Source organism: Oncorhynchus mykiss, chromosome 16 (assembly GCF_013265735.2).
Source record: "Oncorhynchus mykiss isolate Arlee chromosome 16, USDA_OmykA_1.1, whole genome shotgun sequence".
In the NCBI taxonomy this organism is placed as follows: domain Eukaryota; kingdom Metazoa; phylum Chordata; class Actinopteri; order Salmoniformes; family Salmonidae; genus Oncorhynchus; species Oncorhynchus mykiss.
This window is the reverse complement of record NC_048580.1, coordinates 8924576-8936483: the sequence shown is the minus strand read 5'-3', so window position 1 is coordinate 8936483 and position 11908 is coordinate 8924576. Positions and strand designations below refer to the sequence as shown.

General features: G+C 42.4%; 2 non-coding genes across 2 annotated transcripts; one reads left to right on the top strand and one right to left on the bottom strand.

Moving 5' to 3' along the window:
* Positions 1 to 5501: 5501 nt before the first annotated feature.
* On the top strand, positions 5502 to 5574 carry trnar-ucg. The gene has a single exon. It is a non-coding gene; the product is annotated as a tRNA-Arg (tRNA).
* A 3748-nt stretch (positions 5575 to 9322) lies between these two features.
* trnaq-cug lies at positions 9323 to 9394 on the bottom strand. The gene has a single exon. It is a non-coding gene; the product is annotated as a tRNA-Gln (tRNA).
* Between the last annotated feature and the right edge of the window lie 2514 nt (positions 9395 to 11908).

The following is an 11908-nucleotide window of genomic DNA, read 5'->3' as shown; positions in this document are numbered from 1 at the left end:
TGTTAGTCCACACCTGTTGTTCACAAAGCATTTCACTGTTAGTCTACACCTGTTGTTCACAAAGCATTTTACTGCTAGTCTACACCTGTTGTTCACAAAGCATTTCACTGTTAGTCTACACCTGTTGTTTACGAAGCATTTCACTGTTAGTCCACACCTGTTGTTCACATAGCATTTTACTGTTAGTCTACACCTGTTGTTCACTAAGCATTTTACTGTTAGTCTACACCTGTTGTTTACGAAGCATTTTACTGTTAGTCTACACCTGTTGTTCACAAAGCATTTTACTGTTAGTCTACACCTGTTGTTTACGAAGCATTTTACTGTTAGTCTACACCTGTTGTTTACGAAGCATTTTACTGTTAGTCCACACCTGTTGTTCACAAAGCATTTTACTGTTAGTCCACACCTGTTGTTCACATAGCATTTTACTGTTAGTCCACCCACACCTGTTGTTCACATAGCATTTTACTGTTAGTCTACACCTGTTGTTTACGAAGCATTTTACTGTTAGTCTACACCTGTTGTTCACAAAGCATTTTACTGTTAGTCCACACCTGTTGTTCACAAAGCATTTCACTGTTAGTCTACACCTGTTGTTCACAAAGCATTTTACTGCTAGTCTACACCTGTTGTTCACAAAGCATTTCACTGTTAGTCTACACCTGTTGTTTACGAAGCATTTCACTGTTAGTCCACACCTGTTGTTCACATAGCATTTTACTGTTAGTCTACACCTGTTGTTCACTAAGCATTTTACTGTTAGTCTACACCTGTTGTTTACGAAGCATTTTACTGTTAGTCTACACCTGTTGTTCACAAAGCATTTTACTGTTAGTCTACACCTGTTGTTTACGAAGCATTTTACTGTTAGTCTACACCTGTTGTTTACGAAGCATTTTACTGTTAGTCCACACCTGTTGTTCACAAAGCATTTTACTGTTAGTCCACACCTGTTGTTCACATAGCATTTTACTGTTAGTCCACACCTGTTGTTCACATAGCATTTTACTGTTAGTCCACACCTGTTGTTCACAAAGCATTTTACTGTTAGTCTACACCTGTTGTTCACATAGCATTTTACTGTTAGTCCACACCTGTTGTTCACAAAGCATTTTACTGTTAGTCTACACCTGTTGTTTACGAAGCATTTTACTGTTAGTCCACACCTGTTGTTCACATAGCATTTTACTGTTAGTCTACACCTGTTGTTCACAAAGCATTTTACTGTTAGTCTACACCTGTTGTTCACAAAGCATTTTACTGTTAGTCCACACCTGTTGTTCACAAAGCATTTTACTGTTAGTCCACACCTGTTGTTCACAAAGCATTTTACTGTTAGTCCACACCTGTTGTTCACATAGCATTTTACTGTTAGTCCACACCTGTTGTTCACATAGCATTTTACTGTTAGTCTACACCTGTTGTTTACGAAGCATTTTACTGTTAGTCTACACCTGTTGTTCACAAAGCATTTTACTGTTAGTCCACACCTGTTGTTCACAAAGCATTTCACTGTTAGTCTACACCTGTTGTTCACAAAGCATTTTACTGCTAGTCTACACCTGTTGTTCACAAAGCATTTCACTGTTAGTCTACACCTGTTGTTTACGAAGCATTTCACTGTTAGTCCACACCTGTTGTTCACATAGCATTTTACTGTTAGTCTACACCTGTTGTTCACTAAGCATTTTACTGTTAGTCTACACCTGTTGTTTACGAAGCATTTTACTGTTAGTCTACACCTGTTGTTCACAAAGCATTTTACTGTTAGTCTACACCTGTTGTTTACGAAGCATTTTACTGTTAGTCTACACCTGTTGTTTACGAAGCATTTTACTGTTAGTCCACACCTGTTGTTCACAAAGCATTTTACTGTTAGTCCACACCTGTTGTTCACATAGCATTTTACTGTTAGTCCACACCTGTTGTTCACATAGCATTTTACTGTTAGTCTACACCTGTTGTTTACAAAGCATTTTACTGTTAGTCTACACCTGTTGTTCACAAAGCATTTTACTGTTAGTCTACACCTGTTGTTTACGAAGCATTTTACTGTTAGTCTACACCTGTTGTTTACGAAGCATTTTACTGTTAGTCCACACCTGTTGTTCACAAAGCATTTTACTGTTAGTCCACACCTGTTGTTCACATAGCATTTTACTGTTAGTCTACACCTGTTGTTCACAAAGCATTTTACTGTTAGTCTACACCTGTTGTTCACAAAGCATTTTACTGTTAGTCCACACCTGTTGTTCACAAAGCATTTTACTGTTAGTCCACACCTGTTGTTCACAAAGCATTTTACTGTTAGTCCACACCTGTTGTTCACATAGCATTTTACTGTTAGTCCACACCTGTTGTTCACAAAGCATTTTACTGTTAGTCCACACCTGTTGTTCACAAAGCATTTTACTGTTAGTCCACACCTGTTGTTTACTAAGCATTTTACTGTTAGTCTACAGCTGTTGTTTACTAAGCATTTTACTGTTAGTCTACACCTGTTGTTCACAAAGCATTTTACTGTTAGTCTACACCTGTTGTTCACAAAGCATTTTACTGTTAGTCCACACCTGTTGTTCACAAAGCATTTTACTGTTAGTCCACACCTGTTGTTTACTAAGCATTTTACTGTTAGTCTACAGCTGTTGTTTACTAAGCATTTTACTGTTAGTCCACACCTGTTGTTCACGACGCATGTGACAAATACCATTTGATTTAGAGCTATCTAACTCGAGGTCTTAAACTCGACTGGAGCTTCAAACCTTTATAGCAGACACAGGATTTGGCGTGAGATCAGTGCTGTTGTGGTGTTGTGAAACTGTGGATTGAGGAAAGAAAAGTTGTTACAGAGAAATCAACAGAATCATTTCAACCAGAAATGCGTTATTGTTTTCTCCACAGTGTTATAAAAATAAGCATTAAGGCACGAGGTGGTGTGATATATGGCCAATATACCACAGCTAAGGGCTGTTCTTATGCACTACGCAAAGCGGAGTGCCTGGACACAGCCCTTAGCCGTGGTATATTGGCCATATATCACAAACCCCCAAGGTAACTTATTGCTATTATAAACTGGTAATAACCAATGTAATTAGAGCAGTAAAAATAAATGTTTTGTCATACCCGTGGTATGCGGTCTGATATACCACGGCTGTCAGCCAATCAGCGTTCAGGGCTCAAACCACCCAGTTTATAATGAGTCGTATGTGCCAGGTACAAGCAGAGGCAAATTTTTCTCCCAAGGTCACTCAAGTGTTGCTGAGTGAAGAAAAATGGCATGACGTATTGTGGAGGCTAACTGTCAGTCTGTCAGTCTGCTCCCTCCTGGTTCTGGAGGGTCGCAGCGTGTGCAGGCTTTTGTTCCAGCCCAGCATTCAGGTTTACTGCTGGGCTGGGGGGGGGGGGGGGGGGGGGGAAGGCCTGCACAGCCTGAAGTGCTTCAGTGCAAGGAGATAATGACACTGTGTCATAGCAATGGTAACAGAACATGTTCTATATTCTACTAAGAGAGAACAAAATGAAGCGGTTTACATGTCCACTGTTTCCTAACAGGGAGCCACTCAAAAGGGGACGTCCCATTCTTATGGAACGTTCTGACTATGTCCTTTTTGAAGGCTCCTTGGCTTTCTCTGCACTGTAATGTTTTACTGATTGCACTTATAAAAAACAAAAAAAACACACATTTATACATGAATATTTACTTAGTATTGCTTGTGTATTTATTCCATTATTGTGTGTCTCTGTGAGCATTGATTCATGATAACGACACTTATCTGCCATGGTGCCTATATGTGATTGTATTCATTATTGATAGGCTGCATCTTTAGAATGAAAATCAAGTCCTATTTGTTTATTTATTTATCTACTCAACCTTTTGGGCTCCTGAGTGGCGCAGCGGTTTAAGGCATTGCATGTCAGTGCTAGTGATGTCACTACAGACACCCTGGTTCGATTCCAGGCTGTATCACAACCAGCCATGATTGGGAGTCCCATAGGGCGGTGCACAATTGGCCGGTGTAGGCCGTCAGTGTAAATAAGAATTTGGATCTTAACTGACTTGCCTAGTTAAATAAAAATTCATTCAGATGAATGAGCATATTATTAGTTTTATGAGTTAGCCTAGTTAGCCTTTGGCATCACAGGTTTTGTCATTGGGGCAAGCCACATTAGCTCTCTCTCATTGAACTAAGGGTCATTCTTGTTGTGGCACTCTGTATCATTGATTTACATGTCCTGCTCTGTGCAATTAAAGCATTGGAATGAAAATATGTCTCTCTGTGGATTTTGTTATATTACTCTGAAAATGTACATTGATGGTTAATGATTTGATTAATTGGCTGGTGGAATGATTAATGGCGGAACGCACACAGTGGTGGACAAAGTTGCTAATTGTCATACTTGAGGTAAATAAAGAGACTAATGGAAAATGAATTGAATAAAAGTTAGTCACCCAGTAAATACTACTTCAGAAAAAGTATTTGGCTTAAAAAAAAAACTACCTAAGTATCAAAAATAAATGTAATTGCTAAAATGTACTTAAGTATCAAAAGTAGAAGTAAATTCCTTAAGCAAAATAGATGGCACGATTTATCTTTTTCTTCCATTTACAGGTAGCCCGGGGCACACTCCAACACTCATTTACAAACAAAGCATTTGTGTTTAGTGAGTCCGCTAGATCAGATGCAGTAGGTATGACTACGGATTTTCTCTTTAATTGACCATGTGCATGTCCTGCTAAGCAGTCAAAATGTAATGACTACTTTTGGGTGTCAGGGAAAATGTATGGAGTAGAAAGTACATTATTTTCACGACAATGTAGTGAAGTAAAAGTTGTCCAACATATAAATAGTAAAGTAAAGATACCCATAAAAACACGCACACAGGGGGGTCAAGTTCCTCCGATTTTCATTCACCCGCCCCGACGATCCCCGGGCCTTCCACCAAGATGCGCTATAATACGTCTACCTTTACGTATAACTAACTATATTATTTCACCCGTGTAGTTATATTTACAGTGTTGAGCTGCACACACTCACTCCAGCACGGTGAGCCACTAAGCAGAAAACAAATATTCAAGCCGAGTTTTGTAAACAGAAGCCCGACATCGCGAGATGTCCGTGAACGCTTGCCAAGCAGACTCGGTAGAACAGACCGGGTTTGATGTTTAAGAATTCAACGAGAGAAGTGAAAAATTATTCCTTCGTTGTTTAATTTTCTCGAAATCTTCTCTAGCTAATGTCTTAGGTAAACGAACTTGTTATTACTCCAACCTCGTGAAAGTGACAAACTGACACGTTTACATTATCGAATTAGTGCCATTGATAACAAGACTAATTGCGATTGCGTGTTTCTGCGCATGAGCACAGCTAGCCAAGGTCGCCATGACATCACCTAATAGCGTAAAATTATATCTTCATATTACATCATCTTTGATCCAACGTTAAATAGTAGTAGTATAGTAGTAGCATTTAAATCTCTAAAACGTTGTCCTCTACATAGACCGCGTGGCCTAATGGATAAGGCGTCTGACTTCGAATCAGAAGATTGAGGGTTCGAGTCCCTTCGTGGTCGTCTTTTGCTAAATCGTACGGTTACTGTGACATTTGTAGCTAGGTACGTTGCGAAAGTGTCAAGATTTGACAATTGCGTGATTCAGCATAACTTAACAGGCAAACAAGTTAAATGTTCTTATTTCTCATACTGTACACGACCGCATATCATTTCTACATCTTCTTGCACAGTTAGGGTTGCTGAGTACTTCCGAACCGAGTGCACCAGTTCGCTTCGCTTTCCAGTTGTGGGCGTTTTCAGCTACGTATAATAAGGTAACTGCGAGACGAGTATTTATACAGCAGAGTGGCGCAGCGGAAGCGTGCTGGGCCCATAACCCAGAGGTCGATGGATCGAAACCATCCTCTGCTATTTTTTCTTCCCGTTCACGCGGAATCCGATGTTTTTTGCTCATTCATTGAACAACATTTATTTGTACTTTATAGAAAATAACTGCAACAGCAATCAACTCAAATGAGGTCAACATATCTACAACAAGTCAACATAGATGTTTTATCCTTTCAAACAAACAATGCTAATGTATTGATTACGTGAGAAAATAGTCACAAAGCAGGCCTCATTCACTACCTAAATGCTCTGAGGGCTATGTCTCACTGCCTTGTTGATATGGTTTTTATTCTGCAGTGGAAGAAAGAGTAAAAACATACTGAATTCAATATCTTACATCAAATAAAATTGAGTCTAATTTTATTGGTCACGTACACATGGTTAGCAGATGTTAATGAGAGTGTAGTGAATGAAATGCTTCTGCTTCTCGTTCCGACAGCGCAGTAATATCTAACAGTAATCTAACAATTCCACAACAACTACATAATACTCAGAAATCTAAGTAAAAGGATGGAATAAGTATATATACATATAAATATAAGGATGAGCAATGACCGAGCGGCACAGGCAAGATGCAGTAGATGGTATAAAATACAGTATATACATATGGGATAAGTAATGCAAGATATGTAAACATTATTAAAGTGACTAGTGATCCGTTTATTAAAGTGGCCGATGATTTCAAGTCTGTATGTAGGCAGCAGTCTCTCTGTGTTAGTGATGGCTGTTTAACAGTCTGATGGCCTTGAGATAGAAGCTATTTTTCAGTCTCTCGGTCCTAGTTTTGATGCACCTGTACTGACCTCGCCTTCTGGATGATAGCGGGGTGAACGGGCAGTGGCTCCTAGATGATCTTTTGGCCTTCCTGTGACATCGGGTGCTGTAGGTGTCCTGGAAGGCAGGTAGTTTGCCCCCGGTGATGTGTTGTGCAAACTGCACCACCCTCTGGAGAGCCTTGCAGTTGTGGGCGGTGCAGTTGCAGTACCAGGCAGTGATACAGCCCGACAGGATTCTCTCAATTGTGCATCTGTAAAAGTTTGTGAAGGTTTTGGATGAAAAGCCAAATTTCTTCAGCCTCCTTAGGTGGGTGGACCATTTCAGTTTGTCCGTGATGTGTACGCCAAGGAACATAAAACTTGCCACCTTCTCCATTGCTGTCCCGTCGATGTGGATAGGGGGGTAGCTCCCTCTGCTGTTTCCTGAAGTCCACGATCATCTCCTTTGTGTTGTTGACGTTGAGTGAGAGGTTGTTTTCCTGACACCACACTCTGAGTGCCCTCACCTCCTCCCTGTAGGCTGTCTATTCGTAGTTGGTAATCAAGCCCACTACTGTTGAGTCATCTGCAAACTTGATGATTGACTTGGAGGCATGCATGGCCACGCAGTCATGGGTGAACAGGGAGTACAGGAAGGGTCTGAGCACGCACCCTTGTGGGGCCCCAGTGTTGAGGATCAGCGAAGTGGAGGTATTGTTTCCTACCTTCACCACCTGGAGGCGGCCCATCAGGAAGTCCAGGACCCAATTGCACAGGGCCGGGTTAAGAACCAGGGCCTCAAGCTTAATGATGAGCTTGGAGAGTACCATGGTGTTGAATGCTGAGCTGTAGTCAATGAACAGCATTCTTACATAGGTATTCCTCTTGTCCAGATGGGATAGGACAGTGTGCAGTGTGATGGCAAATTGCATCGTCTGAAGACCTATTATGGCGGTATGCAAATTGAAGTGGGTCTGAGGTGGTAGGTAAGGTGGAGATGATATGATCCTTGACTAGTCTCTCAAAGCACTTCATGATGATATAAGTGAGTTACCTTTGACTTCTTGGGAACAGGAACAATGGTGGCCATCTTGAAGCATGTTGGGACAGCAGACTGGGATAGGGAGAGATTGAATATGTCCGCTGGTCTGCGCATGCTCTGAGGATGCGGCTAGAGATGCCGTCTGGGCCGGCAGCCTTGCGAGGGTTGGCACTTTTAAATGTCTTACTCACGTCGGCCACGGAGAAGGAGAGGTAGTGCACAAACTTCACAAACTTTTATAGATGCACATTTGAGAGAATCCTGTCGGGCTGTATCACTGCCTGGTACTGCAACTGCACCACCCACAACTGCAAGGCTCTCCAGAGGGTGGTGAGGTCTGCACAACACATCACCGGGGGCACCTGCCTTCCAGTCCTTGGTAGCGGGCCACGTCGGTGGCACTGTATTATCCTCAAAGCGGGCAAAGAAAGTGTTTAGTTTGTCTGGAAGCAAGACGTCGGTGCCCATGACGTGGCTGGTTTTCTTTTTGTAGTTAGTGATTGCCTGTAGACCATGCCACATACGTCTCATGTCTGAGCCGTTGAATTGCTTCTCCACTTTGTCCCTATACCAACATGTTGCTTGTTTGATTGCCTTGCGGAGGAAATAACTAAACTGTTTGTTTTTGAAAGTATTCCAAGTCATCTTTCCATGGTTAAATGTGTTGGTTCACATTCTATCTACGAACTAAATATACTGACTAGAACCACATTTTTTTATCATATTACTCCAGTGCTAGCCTCTCTACACTGGCTTCCTGTTAAGGCAAGGGCTGATTTCAAGGTTTTACTGCAAACCTACAAAGCATTATATGGGCTTGCTCCTACCTATCTTTCCGATTTGGTCCTGCCGTACATACCTACAAGTACGCTTCGGTCACAAGACGAAGCGTACTTGTACTAACTGTCCCTAAAATTTCTAAGCAAACAGCTGAAGGCAGGGCTTTCTCCTATAGAGCTCCATTTTTATGGAATGGTCTGCCTACCCATGTGAGAGACGCAGACTCGGTCTCAACCTTTAAGTCTTTATTGAAGACTCATCTCTTCAGTAGGTCCTATGATTGAGTGTAGTCTGGCCCAGGAGTGTGAAGGTGAATGGAAAGGCACTGGAGCAACAAACCCCCCTTGCTTTCTCTGCCTGGCAGGTTCACCCTCTCTCCACTGGGATTCTCTGCCTCTAACCCTATTACAGGAGCTGAGTCACTGGCTTACTGGTGCTCTTCCATGAGGCCCTAGGAAGGGTGCGTCACTTGAGTGGGTTGAGTCACTGACATGATCTTCCTGTCTGGGTTCCTATGGGTTGTCAGATGCTCGGTTTCCATAACTAAAACTTGGACATTGACTGAGGAGGTTTCAGTTTATTATATACAAAAGGGGCAATTTTCCTTGTAGAGTAATGGACTGAATCATTCCTGAACAGTGAGAGAGTTGAAAACAACATTTTGCTATGAATTAATCGATTAAGTCTTTTCTCGGTTGCCAAGGTAAAGACCGTTTTGTTTTGATAGGATAGTCTTGAAAATGCTCGGGTTATGAAAATCAAACCTCGCTTGAATTAACATTTAGGTCGGACAAATGTTCGGTGGAATACATGTGACAATTCCTCATGGTCGTGATAAAACATTAGGTCCTACCGAGATTTGAACTCGGATCGCTGGATTCAGAGTCCAGAGTGCTAACCATTACACCATAGAACCATGTTTTGCTTTCCATTCTGCAACACATTTTGAACTATTGGAATTTTGTGCGTCATTATATGTATAGCAAATACATTGTACACAACCAGGAAGCTGACAGCTGGCTGTTTGGGAGGCAGTCGATATTGATTCATGGAACATCATGCCCCACATGTGATCGTTATCATTCCCAATGGGTAGTGCAAGCAAAATTAAAGGGACTCGCAAACACAATCACTGGTTTATGAGGCCAGTGCCTTATCCATTATAGACCACTGGGGCGCATTAAGAAAAGATATATATGCCGGAATGACTATAGGGCCTACAAATTCATATTAGTACTGTCGTGTAAAAGCATTCTTTTCAAACTACGATTTCCATAGATATTTTCACGAAGGCTACGCTGGGCCAACACCGTGATGGACAATTCTACCAAGGACATGGCATGGGTTAGCGAGAGTTAGCAAACCAGCTAGCTACCGTATCATTCTGGGCACGTGGTCGCATTTTAGCTAACTGTCTAGCTAACTTTCATCTGACTGGAGCAATGTCTGTCTCTGGTGTACTTCCTCAGCTATCTCTGGTGGAGACCGACAATGTAGTTATGTCTGTATACCCGGGTTGTGGTTATCTTCCTCTTTTTTTATTTTTTTTATTTAAAAAAATACATTTTTATTTATTTCATCCGTCAGTCACTGGCGACAGCTAGCTAACTAGCTATTTGCGAAAGGATATATTGTCATACTGCAGCAAGCGCTTTTAAAGGCCAAAATAATAAATATTATCTTATAGATCGTGGTGATAAACTTGCCTCTGAATTAACAATATAAATTACTTTTTAAACAGGTCAACATTCACAAAGCCGCGGGGCCAGACGGATTACCAGGACGTGTACTCAAAGCATGCGCGGGCCAACTGACAAGTGTCTTCACTGACAATTTCAACCTCTCCCTGGCCGAGTCTGTAATACCTACATGTTTCAAACAGACCACAATAGTCCCTGTGCACAAGAAAGCGAATGTAACCTGCCTAAATGACTACTGCCCCATAGCACTCACGTCGGTAGCCATGAAGTGCGTTGAATGGCTGGTCATGGCTCACATCAACACCATCATATCGGAAACCCTAGACCCACTCCAATTCGTATACCACCCCAACAGATCCACAGATGACGCAATCTCAATCGCACTCCACAGTGCACTTTCCCACCTAGACAAAAATAACTACTTTGTGAAAATACTGTTCATTGACTACAGCTCAGCGTTCAACATCATAGTGCCCACAAAGCTCATCACTAAGCTAAGGACCCTGGGACTAAACACCTCCCTCTGCAACTGGATCCTGATCTTCCTGACGGGCCGCCCCAAGGTGGTAAGGATAGGCAACAACACATCTGCCACGCTGATCCTCAACACTGGGGCCCCTCAGGGTTGCGTGCATAGTCTCCTCCTGTACTCCCTGTTCACCCACGACTGTGTGGTCAAGCATGACTCTAACACCATCATTAAGTTTGCTGACGACACAACATTGGTAGGTCTGATCACCGACAACGATGAGACAGCCTATAGGGAGGAGGTCAGAGACCTGGCAGTGTAGAGCCAGGACAATAACCTCTCTCATTGTGAGCAAGTCAAAGGACAATAGGAAAAGGAACAGGCCCCCATTAACTTCAACGGGGCTGTAGTGGAGCAGGTTGAGAGTTTAAAGTTCCTTGGTGTCCAGATCACCAACAAACTATGATGGTCCAAACACACCAAGGCAGTCGTGAAGAGGGCACGACAACACCTTTTCCCCCTCAGGAGACTGAAAAGATGTGACATTGGTCCCCAGATCCTCAAAAAGTTCTACAGCTGCACCATCGACAGCATCCTGACAGATTGCATTACCGCCTGGTATGGCAAACGCTCGGCATCTGACCGGAAGGCACTACAGAGGGTAGTGCGTACGGCCCAGTACATCACTGGTGCCAAGTTTCCTGACATCCAGGACCTACTGGGCGGTGTCAGAAGAAGGCCCAAAAAATTGTCAAAGACTCCAGTCACCCAAGTCATAGACTGTTCTCTCTGCTACCGCACGGCACGCGGTACCGGAGCGCCAAGTCTAGGACCAAAAGGCTCCTTAAAGCAGCTTCTATCCCCAAGCCATAAGACTCCTGAACAACTAATTTAATCAAATGGCCAGGCGGACTAGTTACACTGAACCCCTCATGTGAGTTGAGATGGGTGTGTCCTGGCAATAAATTATACTAAGAACTGTTTTGTAAGCACTCTCAGAGAATTCATTTATAGACACTGAATTGATCTGAGAGTCACAGGGCTATGGTGAAGTTCATATAATTAAATATGGACTTTATGATATAACTCTGACTTGTGTGTGGTTTGCTCTCTCATGATTTGGTAATACAGGACATTTCCACGACACCTCGTTATTGTTATGTCAATTTATTGTGTTACTTTTTGATTGATCCGGGCTGTATCACAACCGGCCATGATTGGGAGTCCCATATGGCGGCGCACAATTGGCCCAGCGTCGTAC